At 44.1% G+C, this 20,818-nt stretch overlaps 1 pseudogene; it reads right to left on the reverse strand.

The window, feature by feature from the left end:
• Positions 1-17,657: 17,657 nt before the first annotated feature.
• Positions 17,658-20,230, reverse strand: LOC115834046 (annotated as a pseudogene).
• Between the last annotated feature and the right edge of the window lie 588 nt (positions 20,231-20,818).

Consider the following 20,818-nt stretch of genomic DNA (forward strand, 5'->3'; position numbering starts at 1 on the left):
AAGGACATTTGTGATTCATGGGAGGAGGTTGAAATATCATGAAAGGATTTATGGTGAATCCTTTCCAAAAGGTTTTCAATTCAGTTTATCCAGATTCATCAAAAAATCACTATCTATGACAGCTATACCTTTAAAAAATGCATTTATTATTTAATAAAAACACTTGAAAGTCAAAACCACTCCTTGATCCACAGGCTGAAGGATAGATATTGTATTAGCAGCCATGAAAATAACATTAATTTCCAAGTACATCTCCATCTAAGCTTCTGGGTAGCTAGGTGAATTGTCAATAAGCAGCAATCTTTTTTCCTTTTTTCTTTTCTTTCCTTTTTTTTTTTCCTTTACGTAGTTTCACTGTTGTTGCCCAGGCTGGAGGGCAGTGGAGTGGTCTCAGCTCACTGCAACCTCTGCCTCCAGGGTTCAAGCCATTCTTCTGCCTCAGCCTCCCAAGTAGCTGAAATTACAGGTACCACCACCATGCCTGGCTAATGTTTTTGTATGTTTAGTAGAGATGGGGTTTCATCATTTTGGACAGGCTGGTCTCAAACTCCTGACCTCAGGTGATCCACCCACCTTGGCCTCCAAAAGTGCAGGGATTACAGGTGGGAGCAACTGCATCTGGCCAAGCAACAATCTCTTTAAAGGAATTGTCTTTTTTTTTTTCTGAGCAGTAGGTCTCAATAGTGGGATTAAAATATTCAGTAAACCATGCTGTTAACAGATGTGTTGTCACTCAGACTGTGATGTTCCATTTCTAAAGCACAGAAAGAATAGATTTTGCATAATTCTTAAGGGCCCTGAGATTTTCAGAGTGGTCAATGAGCATTGGCTGTAACTTAAAGTCACCAACTGCAGTGGTCCTCTAAGAGAGTCAGCCCACCCTTTGAAGTTTTGAAGCCAAGTGTTGATGTCTCTGTAGTGATGAAAATTTTACATCTTCACTAAGCTTAATCATTTCTAGCTCTGGACTTAAAGTGAGAGACATGCAATTCTTCCTTTCATTTGAGCTCTTTGAGGCCACTGTGGTTACTAATTAACACCCCCGGTGGGTGTCAGCCTCCTCCCTCCTCAATCAAGTTCACCCACACCGGGGGGTGGGGAACAGGGCTTCCCACACCCCACACACTCTGCGCGCCTGGGGCTCTCCCACAAGGGGCTCTCATGAGCCAGGCAGCAAGGCCTGGCCCAGCCAGGCTGCACAGGCAGAAGGAATCTCCCAACCTGCCCCAGCACACGGGGCTTTTTGTTCACAGCCCTGGCTCCTCTGGAACTGGGGCTCTCCCATCCTCAGACTCCCTGCACCCCAACAAATGCCAGGAGGACCAGGACCCGCAGCAAGGCAGCCCACTGGGTGCATGCTCAGTGGGACAGCTTGGGCCCCCTCAAGCTGAGTCACAGAAGCAAGGTGTGCTTGCACCACCCATGACCCACTGGAGTCTGCGGTGGGGCTGGAGCCCCAGGTCGCCAGGGTGGCATGGGAAACCAAAGACTGGGCACCTCCACCTCCAAAGCTTGTGACCCCGGAGGCCTCCACATCAAGCACAGATGCAAGCCATCCAGGCACCTCCCAGCATCTCCAGGAGCTGGGGCGCTCGTCTACACTCACACCTAGCCTGTTAGATGAGCTCCTGTCGACCCGAGTTTCAGCAAAAGGCACAACCTTTCCTAGATCTGGTGCCACTGGGGGAGCTGAAGGACGTGGAAGAGCTTGCTCCGCTGGAACCACTCCTCAGCCAGGAAGAACACTGGGCTCTGCTGGAGGAGCTTTAGGACACGGGGTTGGGGTGGGACGGGGGCAGGGTGGCGGCCTCTCTTTTGTGGTGAACCTCTGACTCGGTATGGAGAGGCATGTCTTCCCTTCCAGCTGACCTGCCTAGGATCCCTGAGTTCCAGGTCCCATGAGAGACTCCACTCAGAGGAGGGCTGTCATTCATTCCTGAGCATCCCAGGATCCCAGAGCCTGTCCAGGTACCGGGAAGTGGACTGTCTACTGCTCATGGGCGGGTTTGCAGGCAGCAGCCTAGGTTTTCTAACTAGCCCAGGCGGAGTTCTCATCCCTTTTCCCCCCACCCACCTGCGTTCTTCAGTGGGGTGGGAGGAGACCTCCATCCCAGGAATCACTGGCCCAGGCAGCCGCTAGACTTGCTCTTCTTTCTGCGTCTCGCCTCCTCTTCCTCCCCCCACCACCGTCACTCACCTACCTGTGCCCCGCCAGCTTCTTCAGCATCACCGTGGAGTGCCTGACAGCTAAATGCAGACCTGAGACCCTGCGCAAACCAGGTTTCTGCCCTTTCTACACGGGAGGGAACTCAGGCAGAGAGGAGAGGAAGGGAGACAGAATGGGAGCGATGGAGGGAGGAAAGAACGGATGGATGGAGCGACCTTGTAAGGGATGGAGGGAGAGAGTGAAGGAGGGAGGGAGGGAGGGACGAAGGGAGGAACTGAAGGAGGGATGGAGGGAAAGAGGGAGGGAGGGATCAAGGGACAGAGAAAGGAAGGCAGAGAGAAAAGCTGTCTTCTACTTCCAGGACAAGCAGGACCTCTCACTCTGGGAAAATGTTGGGTGCCCAGTGCGGGCTAAGTGCTCGGCCCACAGCCCCGTTGGCCTGCAAGGCGCTCACCAGCCCTCCAGATCACCAGCCTGGGTTACTTCATCTGGGAGCGATTCAGACGAATTTTGTCTCCCAAGGAATGAGCGAATTGCCCAGAGAGCAATGAGCCGAGACTCGGGTGGTTGTCCATTTTTCAACCACATGGTTCACAGATGAGATAGCCCCAAATTGAGCATGCAACGGAGCGTGAGGCGGATACTCCCATCCACACAGGAGTCACACTCAGGCCAACTGAAGCGTGGTTTCGGATTCCACGTTGCTTTGCCCTCTGCAAGGGGGCCTGTTGCTCACGTGTCTTACTGGGCTTAAGTCAAGGTGTTGTCAGGGCTGTATTGCCCCCCACCCCATCCACTTGCCTCCTTTCTCAGAGGCAAAGCACCTACAAGTAAACCCACACAGGACCGAAGGTCAGAGGCAGAACGGTGCAGGGGAAATTGGGTACCCGCATGTAAAAGAATGAACCTGGGCCCTTCATTTATACCATAAGAAAAAATTAACTAACTTGATCAAATACCTAAATATAAGAGCTAAAACTACAAAATTCTTAGAAAAAAATATAGGGGAAACATGTCATACACTGAATCTGGCAGTGTTTTTTTTTTTTTTAACAGGACACCCAAAACACAAGAAACAAAAGAAAAATAGATGAATCGGACTCTATCCAGAATTTGCAAAGAACAATTCAGCAACAATAAAAGAAACTACCTGTTTAAAATATTGGCAAAATCTTAAGCAGACATTTCTCTAAAAATTACGTAAAGTGGCTAATAAGCACATGAAAAGAGGCTCAACAAAATTCATCATTAATGAAATGCAAATCTAACCCCAAATGACATATCACTTAATACCCATCAGCACAGCTACTACCAAAAGAAAACAAAACAGAAAATCACAAGTGTTGGTGAGGACGTGGAGCAATTAGAACCCTTGTACACTGTTGGTGGAAATGTAAAATGTTGCAGCTGCTATAAAATAACAACATAGTAACTAAAAAATGTATGCACAATATCACCATATGATCCAGCAATTTCACATCTTGGTATGCAGCAAAAGATAGGAAAGCAAAGACAGAAAATAATACACGTACACCTAGGTTCATAGCAGCATTACTCACATCACCAAAAAGCTGTTTGAATTACTCAAGCGTTGTTTGAATTACCATCAATGAATAAATAGATAAAATGTGATTTATACATACAGTGGAATATTATTCAGCTATGTAAAATAAGGAAATTCTGACACATGGTATGTCATGCATGAAACTTAAGGACATTGTGCAGTGACATGAGCCAGTCATAAAAGGACAAATACTGAATCATTCCAATTATGAGATACTTAGAATAATGAAATTCTAGAAACCCAAGTAGAAGAGTGGTTCCTAGGAGCCTGAGGATGAGTAAAAAGGAGCTTACTTAATGGGTATAGAGTTTTGTCTCTACAAGTTGAAAGAAGGTCCCTATGAATGGGAATGATAGTTGCAAAACAATGTGAATGTAGTTAATTTTTCTGAGCTGCACACTTACAATAGCTAAAATTGTTAATTTTATGTATACTTTACCACAAAGTAAAAAAAATAAATAAATAAACAAACTATAGCTATCTGCAATATCATGAATTAATACTATAACTATAATGTTGCATAGAAGAAAGTAGTTGTAAAAGTATACATATTATAAAATTTCACTTACATAAAATCCAAAAAGTGAACGCAACTGAGGTTCTGGCTTCCAGTAATAATTAAGTAAAGTAGTTTGTTGAATAATTCACAGATAACTATAACAAAGCTCTTCGGTCACAGGGCTGCGGCACTGCAATCCCATCATGCACCAGGCTCAGGGAGCATGCGCTAATCAGTGGAGGAAGGGACGAGGCTCCGCACGTCTCGCTGGTCTTGCTGAGAGATGCAGTCTCATAAACGCTCCCAGCCCTTTGGTAACAAAGCTGCAGCACTACATCTTAGCCTGCACCGGGCTCAGGGAAAGTGCGCATCACTGGAGGAAGAGGCAGGGCCGTGTGCGCCTCAGTGGGCTTGCTGGGAGATGTAGGCTCATAAACAGTCCCAGCCCTTTCATCACCGAGCTGCAAGACTACAGTCCCAGCATGCACCCAGCTCGGGGACAGTGCGCATTACTGAAGGAAGAGACTGGACCGTGGGCGCCTCCTTCTACTTGCTGGGAGATGTAGTTTCATAAAGACTCCCAGACTTTCCGGTCCCGTTGCCAGAGGACTAACATACCAGTATGCACCGGGGCGCGGAAAGTGAACGTCGCTGGAAAAAGAGGCGGGGCTGTGTGCGTCTCCCTAGGCTTGCTGGTAGATATATGCAAAAAAACACTTCCAGCACCTTTCTGAAAGAGCTGCAGGACTAAAATCTTACATGCACCATTCTCAAGGACAATGCGTGTCACTGGAGGAAGAGACCGGGCTGTGTGCCCCTCCCTATGATTGCTGGAAGATGTATTGCCATAAACACTCCCAACCCTTTGGTCAAAGGGCTACAGGACTACAATCCCAGCATGCGCCAGGCTCCAGGGCGAGGCGTAGACCTGGAAGAAGGGGCAGAGTGGTACGCGTCCCACCTGATATGCTGGGAGCTGTAGTCCGTTAACTACTCTCAGCCTGTTTGTCGGTAGTCTTCAGAACTATAATCCCAGCATGTACCGGGATCCGGGGTGCATAGCCCTGGAGGGAGGGGCACAGCGGTGTGGACTTCCCTGAGTCCAAAGCACAGCTGAGTTCTTATGCTATGCTGACTCTTTGCAAGGAGAGTGAGTACAGAGGTGCACCTGGAGGGCAGGTCTGGACTGACCATTGAGGAGGGTATTACCCTACGAAGATACCTTACCTTTTCCCAAATTGGGCGGGTTGTCCCCACCTGATTGGCCCTATCCTTCTCAGGTTCCTCCTTCAGTTGCACCCAGGGTTCTTTCCAGAGCATTATGTCTTCTGCAGCTCAGGGCGCTGCCTTCTTTCCTAAACTGCTGTGGAAACTTTCCTGATGTCCGAGACACTGTCCATTGTGCTGCAGCCCTCTTTTTTCTCTAGCCAGAGCACGCACTCAACAATTTTTTAGAGAAATCTTCCACCTGGCCTACTTGTGAGCAGCTTCAGAGCTCTGCAGGGGGTGACTTCCTGGAAATGTCACTCTTAAAGTCGCCTTTTTCACGAATGTGAAAGTCTAGGCGTCAACAAGCTTAATTATTCAGTTGCACGAAATCTGCTAAGAGCAAAGGAGAAAACCCCATTTCCGAGGGGTGAGTCTTGTGAGCCATTTTCATCAACCCATTTAAGTGGACAAGCTCCAAAATGCAACCTGAAGCTGCTGACTATTTAGGCATTTTACACTTGAAATCAATAGTCTCATCTCAAGTCAGGCCTGGCTTGCCAGTGGCTCAGAGCCACAAATGGGACCTGTTACCTCAGGAACAGATAGTGTTCCAGCTTTACCGGAACAATTTTTAAGATGTGGAGCACTTGGGGTCATTTGAAACCCGCTATCTTCTTTAGGGACGTTTACTTCTAGAAAGCATTTGCATTTTGATTTTATCTGTCTTCAAGCTGACCTTTTTTTTATTTTAATCGTAAAAAACACATTCCTGGGTGGAGATTTAAGATGCTAATGAGACATGCAATGTATGCACAGATGTGTACAGCTACTGCACTTGTGCACCCAGAAGACCATTCAGAACACGCTTACTGTGACACTTCTTTCCACCTTCTTATGAATAATCATGCAAAACTCCCATAAAGAGTGTTTCTCCAGCAATAATTAATGCTGTCTCACTTTTATGAGCAGGCTGCCCTGGAATCTCTTTCTCAGACTGTGTCATCTATTCTGCACTTAATTTTCAAAATAGTCTCTCTTTTTTTTGCAATAAATTATGCTGTACTTCTTTTGCTGTGTGTCTCTTGTTTAAATTATTTTAAACTAAGGAGATAAGAACCAAGGTATTACATCAGCCATCAACATTTCTGGTACCATGACCTGGGGCGAGGTTTGTCTGCTTCATTAATTTCAGTTTCTCTTTACTTGCAGTGAATACTATGGCAGTTCCAGACTACCTGGTTAACTAGCGCTTCTTGTTCCAGCGCTGTTTCAGTAAAGTTCTGGGGGAAACGTTTTTAAGTCACCTGTATTCTGTAGAGGGAGAATATATGTCCGCTCTCCTTTTGGCTGCTACTTCTGTGGTATTGATAAATACACTAACCACATGGGTTGCCCTCAACATTTCATATTTGGGCTACTTTGCCGCTTAGTTTCACATCTTTCTGGCCACAGTTCAGACTCAGCTTATCGTTTGCTGTCCCTTCAGCAATACTCGATCGCCACCTAGTGGCTATTGTAATGAATTTTCTGGTCAGGTTTTCTGTTTACAAAATTTTTGTTTTGTTTTGAGCGGCACATTAAGAGAACCCTGTCCCTTCAGGCTTTATGCATTTCCCAGCTCCTTGAAATTGTTCTTCAACAGGCTTCTTTGCTGAACAAAAGATGCACAGTCATGTAGATGACCGGTCGTAGGGATTGCATCTGAGCATTCCAGGCGTTGTAATTGGACATCACAAATGGCAAACCAGTGAATTAGGGCAAGGCTTGTCAGCCGGACATCTGCTCCCCATCCAGCAGTGGGGGTCATCTCGGTATGGCTGGAGATGTCCACCGCTGGGGAGAGCTAGGACGGTGTATGGCAAATGTCTATGACCTCCTAGAGCTTCAGTTAATGGGGTTTTGAGGTGATGCGCTGGACACTTGGTGGTTCCACTTGGCCCGTGGGGATGCCCACAGCCTCCTGGACTTCAGTAAATGTTCTGACATTTCAGGATTCTGGCACCGTGGGAGCTGCATCCTCTACTGTCACTGAAACACCCCTGGGATGTTTATCTAAAAATTAGAGCAGCTTTTGGCTAAATGAACTTAGAAAAAAGAAAACCTTATCTTCTTTTGTGACACTATTTAGCCTCCCTACAGATTAGCTGAGAAAACATGGCTGGAGAATGAGACTGTGAACTTTAACTCCACCCTACAGCTAGATCTTTTCTGTGGAAATCAGGGAAAATGGTCTGAAGTATCCTATGTGCAAGTCTTTCTGGCCTGACAACAAAACCCAGCTCTATGCAGCACCTGTGGGCTACAGCCTGGTAAGCCAGAAAGCCCCTCAGAACCATTAGATGATCATCTCTTATTAAGGGGAAGGGACCCCAGACCCCACAACCCAACATCAGCTCCAGACAGGGCCCCTCAGGGCCCCACAATTCTTTTAGAATCCCCACACTATCAGAGTCCTCTGTAGAATCTAAGTTTGTTTCACCTCCTCCTTATGCTCCTTTCTATCGGCCTTTGCCAGGTACAATAGAGACCAGCCCAGCTGCAGTTACTCACAGTGGGACTTCACACCATCCAGGGCCAGGGACATTGCTCCAATTACAGAAAGTCCCAAATGGAGAGAGGACCATCAGAGTGCTTTTTCTACTCTCAACAAATGACCTAATCCAATATAAACAACAACTCTGATGGCCCTCAGGCAACTTCAGTGCATTTACTGAAGGATTCCAGGCTCTAACTTTGACCACCATTCAACTGTACCATCCATAAATGGACTGAATGACTGCTGCCAACTTAGCTGCATAAAATTTTGCTTATTGGCAAAAAATAGAAAATACAACATTTGTTGCTTTCACTATGTTAATGCAAAATACTTTTGCAGCACAAATGTCACCATAAGGTGGAGCCTTGGGAATCCAGTAGAAACTATCTCAGAAAACCTCAATGGGTCTGCGACAAGCAGCAGAGGCCTCAACAGACTTCAACAACGTCGGGACTCCATGGCCACTGCAGTCCGACAAAACCAAAGAGCCTGGGATCTTCTCCCAGCCAGGCAAAGAGGAGCATGTTTATATCTAAAAGAAGAATGATGTTTTTAATCCAAGAAAATATTAATAATATCATCACCCAGGCAGACAAAATTGAATCTCTAGGAAATTCCATGGGAACATGAAAGCAATGTCTATTACCTGTCTTACTCTCTTTAATAGTAACAGTCATTACTATACTCTCAGATTTTACTTTTGCTCCAATTTTGTTTAAAATGTTAACTGATTTCTTGCTGTCTTGCTTACAGCAACTCCATGTTTGCATGATGGCTTTGCAAGGCTTTCAAACTTTGGCTGCCAATATCTTGCCCACTGGTTCCATGAATGACATGGTTTATACCCGGTTAGATCACACAAGCAGAAACTTTAGGGCCCAGGCTAGGCAGAATAACGCCCACTCAGCAGGAAACAGCTGCAGAAAAAATGACCTAGCCCCTCAACCTCCAATATGATTATGACCCTAACATCTCTTAGGGGGAAATTAAGGCAGAATAGATAGTCAAGAAAATGACCATGATCTCGGGATATAGAAACGTGGGGAAAAGAAAGAGAGATCAGGCTGTTACTGTGTCTATGTAGAAAGAGGTAGACATAAGAGACTCCATTTTGCTCTGTATTAAGAAAAATTCTTCTGCTTTGAGATGCTGTTAATCTGTAACCCTAGCCCCAACCCTGCGCTCACAGAGACTTGTGCTGTGTTGACTCAGGGTTTAATGGATTTAGGGCTATGCAGAATTTGCTTTGTTACAAAAGTGCTTGAAGGCAGTATGCTTGTTAAAATTCATCACCACTCTCTAATCTCAAGTACCCAGGGACACAATACACTGTGGAAGACCACAGGGACTTCTGCCGAGGAAAACCAGGTATTGTCCAAGGTTTCTCCCCATGTGATAGTCTGAGATATGGCCTCCTGGGAACGGAAAGACCTGACCGTCCCCCAGCCCGACACCCGTAAAGGGTCTGTGCTGAGGAGGATGAGTAAAAGAGGAAGACCTCTTTGCAGTTGAGATAAGAGGAAGGCATCTGTCTCCTGCTCATCCCTGAGCAATGGAATGTCTCGGTGTAAAACCCAATTGTATGTTCTATATACTGAGATAGGAGAAAACCGCCTTAGGGCTGGAGTTGAGACATGCTGCTGGCAATACTGTTTTTTAGTGCACCGAGATGTTTGTATACGTGCACATCAAGGCACAGCACCTTTTCTAACTTTGTTTATGACACAGAGACATTTGTTCACGTGTTTTCCTGCTGATCCTCTCCCCACTATTACCCTATTGTCCTGCCACATCCCCCTCTCCAAGATGGTAGAGATAATGATCAATAAATACTGAGGGAACTCAGAGACCAGTGCCGGCGTGGTCCTCCGTATGTTCAGCTCCGGTCCCCTGGGCCCACTTTTCTTTCTCTATACTTTGTCTCTGTGTCTCTTTCTTTTCTCAGTCTCTCATTCCACCTGACGAGAAACACCCACAGGTGTGGAGGGCCAGGCCACCCCCCCTTCATTGAAACTGTGGTGACTGTACAGCCAACACAATAAGCCTTAGCATTCGCATTGTAATTAGGCTCATTCAAGCAAAGCTATCTTCATTAAGGACTTTCTGTTCTAGAGAGCATGTGCGTTTTGATTTTACCTGTCCTCAAACTTAACTTTTGCTTATTTTAGTAGCAAAATATACACCCCCCAGCTGGGCACGGTGGCTCACACCTGTACTCCCAGCACTTTGGGGACTGAGAAGAATGGATCACTTGAAACCAGAAGCTCAAGACTAGACTGGCCAAGATAGTGAAACCCCATCTTGACTAAAAATACAAAAATTAGCCAGGTGTGGTGGTGCATGCCTGTATTCCCAGCTACTCAGGAGGCCGAAGCACGAGAATGAATTGAACTCGGGAGGCAGAGGTTGCAGTGAGCAGAGATTGCACTGCTGCACTCCAGCCTGGGCAACAGAGCGAAACTCTGCCTCAAGCAAACATACAAAAATACACTCCTGGCTAGAGATCTAAGATGCTAATGAGACATGCAAAATATGAATAAGCATGTGCAGCTACTGCACATGTGCACCCAGAAGACCATTCAGAACAGTCTTACTAGCAGCTCCTCTTGCCCCCTCCTTATTAATAATAATGTAAAACTCCCATAAGGGGGTTTCTCCAGCGACAATCCACGCTGTCTCACTCTTATGAGCAGCCCGCCCTGGAATATCTCTCTCACCGTGTACTGTATCCTGCACTTAACTTTCAATTTTTTTTTCTTTTCCAATAAATTATGCTGTACTTCTTTTCTGTGTGTCTCTTGTGTAAATTATTATAAACTAAGAAGACAAGGATGGAGGTATCACATCAGCTCTCAACACAGCAATAAATCAGCCTCCCTCCTGTGGGCGTAGTCAATGCACAAAAGGAGTCACATCACCTAAGTGCCGGACCCAGAGATATGTCACAATTTATCCTATGCACAAAGTTAAAGTAATAGAGGAGAGTCATATTAAATAGTTTCTGGGCCCAGGGATACGTCACAATGGCTCCCGTGAGCAGAGATCAGGCAGAATAATCACATAACTGGTGTGCTGGACACAGCGATAAGCCACGCTTTCATCTGCGGGCATGACCCAGGCAAGAAAGAAGAGTCACTGCATTTAGGTGCTTGCTGCAGAGGTACGTAACAATCTCTCTTATGGGCAAAGCCCAGGTAAGAGAGGAGAGTCACATTTCCAAGGTATTAACATAGAAATACGTCACAAAAACTTTTTAGGCGGGGCCCATGCTGGATCTTCTTATCTTCCAGATGTTAGTCCAGGGATATGTCAGAATACCCAAAATACACAGGGCTTAATCAAAAAAGGACAGCCACATCACCTAGATGCTGGGTCTAGACATATGTCACATCTCTTTTATGGGGAAATCTCAGGTAAAAAAGCAGGTCACATCAAATAGTTGTTAGGCCCAGAAATATGCCACATTGCCTCCTGCTTGAAGTGTCTAGGCCAAAGACTCACATCGCCTTGGTGCTAGGCCCGTGTTCATATATAAACATTCAACCAGAGTTGAAATGGTGGCTCATTTCTAAACCCAGCTTATAGGCAAGGGAAGACTCTCCTGTCCTGACCTAGTTAATTGTAATGATGTTGACTCTCATACCCGGGCTTAAGGCCACAGGCATGATCATGGGTCCCTACCAGCAGGAAGGTCTCAAAGTTGATTGCAACTCTCATTCATACTGTATAGCGCCATTGGGTAGTACACAGAGAGTGCTAACTGGGCCGAGCACACAGGTGAGGTTGTGGCACTCATGCACACCCAGCCAGCAGTAAATATTGTCATCCTCTCACATGAACACAGGTCACTGTTGAGGTTCTGAATCTCATACCTGTAGTCAGTCAAAGGTGGGAAAAACTGACTTATATATAGATACTCATGGGTTGGTGACTCTCAGACCAAGATGCAGCACAACTGTGAAGCTGTGACTTCACTAAAGTGACACAGCCTGCAGAGGAATTGAGGATCTCACGCACAAATCCAGTCTGGTGTTGAGATGGTTACTCGTGGGCTTAGACCTAACATACAAGAGGTGTTGAATGTCACGCCTACAACTGAGACAGTTGTGGGATTGTTGATCTCATTCCCGGACCATCCTGCAGGTTTCATGGTGAAATTTCCCAGTGCCTAGAACCTGAGTGACTTGACGCTGTTGCATGGACCCAGCCCATAGATGGGATATTAACATATTGCTGGATCCAGCACCTTGAGAGTGTAACTATATTCTCCTTCCTTGGCACTGCCCAGGTGAGCATTTTGACATATCGCTAGACCTTGCACCCAGGTGATGTGAGTCTCCTCTTCTGCCTTGGCGCTGCCCACAGGAAACATTTTTCTACATAGCTTGGCCTGGCACCCAGGTTATGTGACTTTCTGGCTTGTGCCCATATGGGACACTGTGGTATATTGCTGGGTCCACTACCCAGGCGATGTAACTCGTCTGCCTGGGCCCTGCCTACAAGCGGCATTGTGACAGATCTCTGTGCTCATTGGCCAGGTAATGTGATTCTCTTTTCCTGTCTGGTCCCTTTACACAGAAGGGATTGTGACATGTTGCTGGGCTTAGCACAAAGTTGATGTGAATCTTCTGCCTGGATCAAGTTCACAGAAGGCGTTGTGACATACCTCTGGGTCCATTATCTATTTGATGTGACTCTCCTCTCTTACCTGAGCATTGCCCATAAGAGAGATTGTGACATACCTTTGGGCCAAGCACCGGGATGATGTGACTCTTCTCCCTGCCTCGGTCGTGCCCACAGAGGGAAGTGTGACTTATAACTGGGCACAGCACACGGGTGAAATGATTATTCTGCCTGGTCCCGACCTACAGGAGTCATTGTCAAATACCTCTGGGCCCATCATCTAGACTATGTGACTCTCTACTTCTTCCTAGGGCCTGCTCACAGTAAGGATTGTGACATATTACTTTGCCCAGTACCTACATGATGTGACTTTTCTCTCATGTCTGCTAGGCCTGGCCCCTAGGTTCTGTAACTTCTCCTTTTTCAAAATCCTACTCACCAAGGGCATTGAAACATCCCTCTGGGCACTTCATTTAGGTAATATTACCCTGTTGCCTGGAGCCTCCCCTCAGGGGGTATTGTGACACATTGCTGGACCCAGTACCTGTGTGATATACTTTCCTTTCTTGCCTGGGCCCTGTATACATTGTGTATTGTAATACATGGCTGGGTTCAATGACTAGGTGATGCAATTCTTATGCATAGGCCCTACCCACAGGGACACTGTGACATTTCTTTAGCTCTGACTCTCCCCTTCAGCCTTAGCCCTGCCAAAAACGGAGGTAGTGACATATAACTGGACCTAGCAACCAGCTAATATGACTCTCTTCTTTTGCCTGCACCCAGCATATTTTGGGTATTGTGACATATAATTTGTCTGAACACCCGCAGGATGAAAGTCTCCTGCTTGAGTCCAGCCATCAGTCAAAATTGTCATTCTCCCACACGAACACAGCCCATAATTGAGGTTCTGAATCTCACACCCAGAGGCAGTCAAAAGTTGGAAAGTTGGCTCTCATAAGTGAATGTTGTCCACAAGTGGGTTTGTGACTCCCTGATCAAGATCCAAAACACTTGTGAGGCTGTGACTCCATTAAGATAACTCAGTTTTCAAAAGGCATTAAGGATCTCATGGAAAAATCCATTCCACCATTGAGATTGTGACTTATATACATAGACGCAACATACAGGAGGCGTTGACTCTCATACCCAGAACCGGCACTTATGTGGGATTGCTAATCTCACCCAGGGATCTTCCTGAAGGTGTGATTCTGACGTACACCTCTATGTGGGATTGTTAATCTCACCCAGGGACCTTCCTGAAGGTGTGATTCTGACGTACACCTGTATGTGGATTGTTAATCTCACCCAGGGACCTTCCTGCAGGTGTGATTCTGACGTACACCTCTATGTGGGATTGTTAATCTCACCCAGGGACCTTCCTGCAGGTGTGATTCTGACGTACATCTCTATGTACGTTGCAGTGAGCCGAGATAGCACCACTGCACTCCAGCCTGGGTGATAGAGTGAGACTCTCTCTCTCAAAAAAAAAGAGGCAATGACCTTGCTTCCTGCCTCTGCCTGAAGTTATGGATCCCTGACCTCTGCTGGCACCTAGCAGTCAAAGTGGATGGGGTCAGGGATCAACTCTCAGCCGAGCACAGGGCCCTTCCCCTCTCCCTACCCCACACAGGTGAAGCTGCTGGTCATGGCTAACCCAGAGCTGCTCTGTGTCCCACAGTTCCCTGATGAACCAGTAATATTTATGGGGTGCAGTGTGATGTTTCACTGCATCATACTACATGGTACAGTGTCATGCAGTGAAACATAACATTGTACTCTGTAAACATATATAACTATCATGTGTTAATTACATGATGTTTCACGGCATCATACTACACGGTACAGTGACATGCAGTGAAACATCACAATGTACTCCACAAACAGGTATAATTATGTTAATTATATGATGTTTCACTGCATCACGTTGTACCATATACACTGTACAGTGATCGAACCAGAGTAATTAGCATATTTAACACTTTAAACATTTATTTCCTTGTGCTAATAAAGTTCAAAATCCTCGCTTCAAGCTATTATGGAATAAACTGTACATTATTATTAGCTATAGTCATCGTGCTGCGTAATAGAACGCCAGGATGTATTCTTCCTAACTGTAACTTTGTACCCAGTGACAAAGCTCTCCCCACTGCCTCATCCTTCTGCCATCACTAACCTCTGGTAACCACCATCCTACCAACTACTTCTATGAGATGGACTTCTTCCGATTTCACATGAGTGAGAGCACGTGGTCTTTTTCTTTCTGTGCCTGGCTTATTCCACTTAACATAATGTCCTCTAGCTCATCCACGTTGACACAAATGACGGAACTTCATTCTGTTTTATGAGTGAACATTATTCCTGTGTGTGTGTGCATGTGTGTGTGTGTGTGTGTGTGTATGACATTTTCTTTATTCATTCTGTAGATGGGCACTTATACACTGTTGGTAGGAACGTAAATTAGTGCAATCATTTCCCATTTCTATAGGGAGAACAGTATGGAGGTTTTTCAATAAATTATAAATAGAACTACCACATGATCCAGCAATCTCATTGCTGGGTTTATATCAAGAGGAAACAAAATAAGCATGTCAAAAAAGGTAACTGCACTCTCGTGTTTATTAAGCAGTATTCACAATAACCCAAACCACTATTTCTTCTAAGTATTTCTTAATTTACCATTTTTTCATATATTACACCCTAAACTTTTAAAGGATTCATGTCTGGTTTCCAATTTCTGAAACTTAGGAGTCACTGATTCTTTGACTGTTGCCTTCCTATTTAGAGAGTCCGGTAAAACAATTAAATGCTTTTCATTTCTTCTCAATCTAATCTTCATATATAAATATATTTATATTTTCTATTAATTTGCCTTCCATAATATATATGACTACATTAATTGTGATCAGCATTTCACTTTACTAATCCTCTGTTTTGCTCAGCCTATTTTAATATGTAATTTGTATGTTGTACATTAAATTGTTTTACAACACTTTCAATACTTTTCATTTGCCTCTTTTCCAAAGATAGCTTGACAAGCTCGTAGTTTCTTTCCACATTATTTTGCTTTCTTGTTTTTCCATTATATTGAGTTAAACATTTAAATATAAATTCAATATCTGAGATTTATGTGCCATATAATTTATTCTGATGCTTCACCCCAGTAGCTCATCTCCTTGTGTATAACAGAATTTACAATTTAATCCTCACTTATGGGAGACACCACATTCCAATGCCTGCAGGCAGTTTCTCTTGTTTATTCCATTTGCCTTGTCAGAAGGGAACAACCCACATGGACCTGACATTCTTGTGATCAGACGCATCTGACTGGAGCCCTGGCCTCTTAGGTTGATTACTTCTCTGGATCATTACCTTTATTTACTTCCAGTCCTGGGAAGTTTTCTTAATTTCCTTTCAATTATATTAGGCATTATGTGAATTCTTGTAACTTCTTGGTGATTTTAATGGTCTGCATTAAGTGTTTAAAGTATATTATTTTTCTGAAAAGGAGAAATATCAATAATTACATATATGAATGAAATATTTTACATAGATTTTTTTTTTTTTGAGACGGAGTCTCGCTCTCTCACCCAGGCTGGAGTGCAGTGGCGCGATCTCGGCTCACTGCAAGCTCCGCCTCCCGGGTTCACGCCATTCTCCTGCCTCAGCCTCTCCGAGTAGCTGGGACTACAGGCGCCCACCACCACGCCCGGCTAATTTTTTGTATTTTTTTTAGTAGAGATGGGGTTTCACCGTGGTCTCGATCTCCTGACCTCGTGATCCACCCGCCTCAGCCTCCCAAAGTGCTGGGATTACAAGCGTGAGCCACCGCGCACGGCCTACATAGATTTTCTATGGCATCTATCACCATGAGAAATTCCAAGTTTTTTCCTTTGAAACACCCCTCTCATCAATAGATCATATTGTAATAATTTGTAGAATGTGATTACTTTTATGCCATTAGAAAATTAATTATACATTATGTACATATTTTTGAAATACTCCTTTGCAATAAATAGTATACGGCCAGAAGTATTGTTTCCTCTAACATAAAACTAATATGAGTAAAATTATTTACCTGAATTCAGATCTTTTGGCTTCAATGGCCATTCTGTCTCATTAGCACTTCCCTGATCCATAGAAGACATCATTTGTATTTTTTGTTTAATTCATAATTTATTGAAATGAGTAATTTAACGTTATAATGTTTTATGGAAATTTAGGACATTTTCAATAAATATTTTGAGCTTGAGGCCCTGGCTACATATTCCTTTTGTACTCGAAATCAGATTTTTCTGGCACAACTTCATTGCCTGCAATGGTATTTATAAAAAGTATGAATGCCAGCACATGGACTCTTTCAATACTGTACTCATTTGTTGATGTATAAACATTTCATTAGCTATGAAACAAACCAAATACAAATGCTGAATGTATAGTATATATCAACAAATTCAGATTCTTCGCTGAAGAAAACAATAAAAGTTGAATTTTCTGTGACATGTCACCTGTTCATTAGTTCTTTAATATGATTTAGGCTATTCCAAATATAAGAAAATGTATGCATTACTATTCATGTTGTCTCAACATTTTTATCTAGGTCCTGGAGGGCATAAACAAGAATGTATATTGTCAGATTTATTTTTATAGACTTTAGATGTTTCTTTTGCTGTATTTTCTGTGCATACTAGTATGAATATATGGAGACAAGGACAAATGTACGTTTAAGTGGTTATATGAATTTTGCTCATATGGTTAATTATTTATACGGATGTTGTCAATGACAAGATAAAATAGTAAAGTTTGATAAACGTATCTGTGCCCTGTGAACTTTAGTTCACTTACTGCATAACTTAATTCAGTCACTAATAATTAGTTTAAAAATGTGTTTAAAAGCTGCAAACCACATTTTATTACACATTTCTGAATCAGGAAGGGGTAAATTGTGACACAGCTTTCTTGTGCCACTGACTTTTTTGGGGAGAAACGTTCTGCAATAAAATAAGAGTTTGCAAACTCTATTTATAAAAAAGCTTGAGTTTTCTTCTGTGATTAACCTTCACTCCTCAGTCCCTTTTACCCAAGGAATGGTTCCTAGGTCATCTTTTTGAAGTTTAGTTTCTGAAAAGTTTCCAGCAAACCTCTCCTGTGCTTTGTCCCAGTTGTTGTTGTTGTTGAAAGTTTTCAGGAAACCTCTCCTGTGCTGTGTCCCAGTTGTTGTTGTTGTTGTTGTTCTTGTTTTGGAGAAGGTGAGTCTCTTTAATCGAGGATGGTTTGTCTGTCTCCAATCCTGCATGTGTTTGCCAAAACTGAAGCTGTATTGGAGTTTTTATTCTCCCACCATCCTTCCCCAGGCTTTCTCCTGTTTTCAACACATCTTTTTCTACATCTTCTGACCTTTGTCGCTCTCAGTAATTTCAGAATGAACAGATGCAGAAGCATCATCTCTTTGGAAATTTCCTTCACTTCCAATCTGCTCCCTATGTTTTCCAGCTCTATCTTTATATTTTTGATTCTCCAGTATCTTATCATCTTTGTAGTCTGTATTCTGTAAACCGTATTTTACTCATATATTTTTAAAATCCTTTTCTTCTTTCCAACTCGTTTCCTTCTTAGTTAATGATGGACCAACAAATGATTCATCTTTCTTATCAAGGAAAAGGTGAGCTCTAACCTGCCCTGGTTGACATCCAACACAGCTATTACTACCAGGGTGAATGTAATAAGATAACACAGTGTCTCCAACTTTCACTTTATCTCCATGCTCAGGTTCATAAGAGTCACATTTAGTTTTCAGCTGAACAATCCATTTTCCATTAACAATTGTTCCATTTTGACGGCCTGATCCAAAAGGACATAACTTTGTAAGTCATGGTCAAAATAAATCTCTGCATGAAACTTACACCAACTTCAGGGATTCTAAGAGTATGCTCCCTATCATTTTCCCTTCCATTTGTAGCAGGTTTTACAGCAGTAATGATGACGAGTGATCCTGTCTGTAACACGGGTGATCTAATGACAGTTACTCTCACATATGAGGGCCACACTTTTTCCTCATCTTCCTCCTCAGTATCTTTTGCAGTTGCATTGCCTTTACTGGTAACGCCTTCATCATAACTAGCCTCGGTCTGAGAGTCTGTAATTTCACCTTCTTCTGGTTCACTATGAGTCTCTGTGATTTTCTCATCCTTAAAGTTGAATTGAGACGTTTTCATTTAGAGGAGATTCCATTGTATTTCCACTAACTGGAACAGTGAATTTTGGGGGATTATTTTTGTGATGAATGCCTATTTTGGCTTTTTTTTCACATTTGTGAAATTTTCTTTCCCATTGCAGCTTGTATGTTCAACACTGAAGGCTTTTTGATCCTCTGAATTCAAATCCTTTTCCTCAGTTTTTTTTTTTTTTTGTAGAAGAATCTGGATCCTTTCTTTTCTCAATTTTTTATTTTTGTCTTGTGCTTTAAGTCTGATAAGGTTGCGAATCTACTCGAGAATGAAACCGATAGCGACCACTTTCCACATCACAGTAGTAATAAATTAAATCATAATATATTTGATTCTCAGAATCTTAATAGAAACCAGTGCTGTGGTTAAAATACCGTCCAGCAGTTTCATCATGACTAAATCCAGTCTGTGATAAAGCCGCTTCTGCTGCAGCTCTCAAACTTCCAGCTAATGACGAACCTTCTAAGGACGTATCTTGTGCTGCTAATGCAGATGCTGGCTCCTGTGAATTTGAGGCAAATGACCCTCTTGTCTACATTCAACATTTGCTGTTTTATCAGTACCAGGGTGAGCATTATTTTCTATTTATAACTGGTCGTTAGAATTCAAAGCAGGAGTTTCAATATCCTGATCTTGCTGATTTGACAGTTCAGTCACTCACTTTATTTGGAATACTAACATCATTAGAGTAGGTCTGATAATAATAATCTGAGATTGACCAAGGAGCATGGTTCTCTGTGAGTATTTCTACATCAGACTTTTATTATCTCCATTTCTCTCACAGCGGAGTACGTTACTGAGATCTTCCAGCTGCGTGCGGAGCTCCTGGCGGTTGCTCATATCGCTCTGAGCAGCCGTCCTATGCGAGGCCATAGCTTCTCCCGTTCCCGCACCTGCCGCCTGCAGCTCGGCGTTCCGGTTCTAGCTTCTCCGCCCTCCTTCTCCGCTGGACCAACTCGGGCTCGGGGAGGGGAGGAGCGGCCACAGCGAAGGCGCTGGCGGCGGGTACGGGCCCGAGGCCATGAGTTCGGGCGCCAGAAGGCTGCGGCCTCGGAGGGGCTGCGCGGGGCCGAAGCGGGGGCCGGCGGAGCCACAGCCACGGGGGCGCGCGGGCAGCCACAGGCAGCCTCCCCGGCCTGGACGCCCCGAAACGCGGAGCCTAACGGGGCTGCAGCAAGAGCAAGGGGACGGCGATGGCCCTGCTGGATCTGCGCGGCCTGGAATCCTGGGAACGATTGTACCTTCCCCAGTCACGGGGGCGGCGGGAGGAGCGTCGAAGTCCAGGGGCCAGAAGCGCTCTGGCCGTTCCCTGAGTTGAGCTGGAAACAGTGGCCAAGCGTGTTTTAAATCGAGTTTCCGTGTGGCTTGATATGACCTGCTGGTCACTCTTATTTTTTTTCTGCATTCGTTGAGCTATGATTGACAAATTGGAAAGTGTATATTTTTAGGGTGTACAATAGTGTTTTGAGATGTCAGTAGTCTTTAAATTATCTCAGTTAAGCTAGTTAGCATATCTATCCCCTCACATAGTTAATGCGTTTCTGTGTGTGTGTTGAGAGCACCTGAGATCTACTCTCGCAGCAAATGTCAAGTACACAGTATTGTGAACTATAGTCACTATTCTGTACATTAGGTCCCCAGCAGTTACTCACCTTATAACTGAAGGTGCGCCCCTTCCATGGCTATCTCCCCACTTTCCCCTCTTCCCAGCCCATGGGAACCACGGTTCTACTGTTTCCATGGCTTTTTATTTTTTATTTTAATTTACTTTTTTAGATTTTACATACAAACGAGATCATGCAGTAGTTGCCCTTCTGTATTCGGTTTATTTCACTTAGCATAATGTCTGCAAGATTTATCAATATTGTTGTAGATGAAAGAGTTTCATTTGTATCAAAGCTGAAACTATGTATCTCTCAGTTTATTTATCTGTATCAGAGAAGTGCAGATGCCCTTGATGATCCTGATTTTATGTCCTTTGTCTATATACTCC

This window comes from Nomascus leucogenys, unplaced genomic scaffold (genome assembly GCF_006542625.1).
Source record: "Nomascus leucogenys isolate Asia unplaced genomic scaffold, Asia_NLE_v1 000828F_84451_qpd_obj, whole genome shotgun sequence".
NCBI classification, from domain to species: Eukaryota; Metazoa; Chordata; class Mammalia; order Primates; family Hylobatidae; genus Nomascus; species Nomascus leucogenys.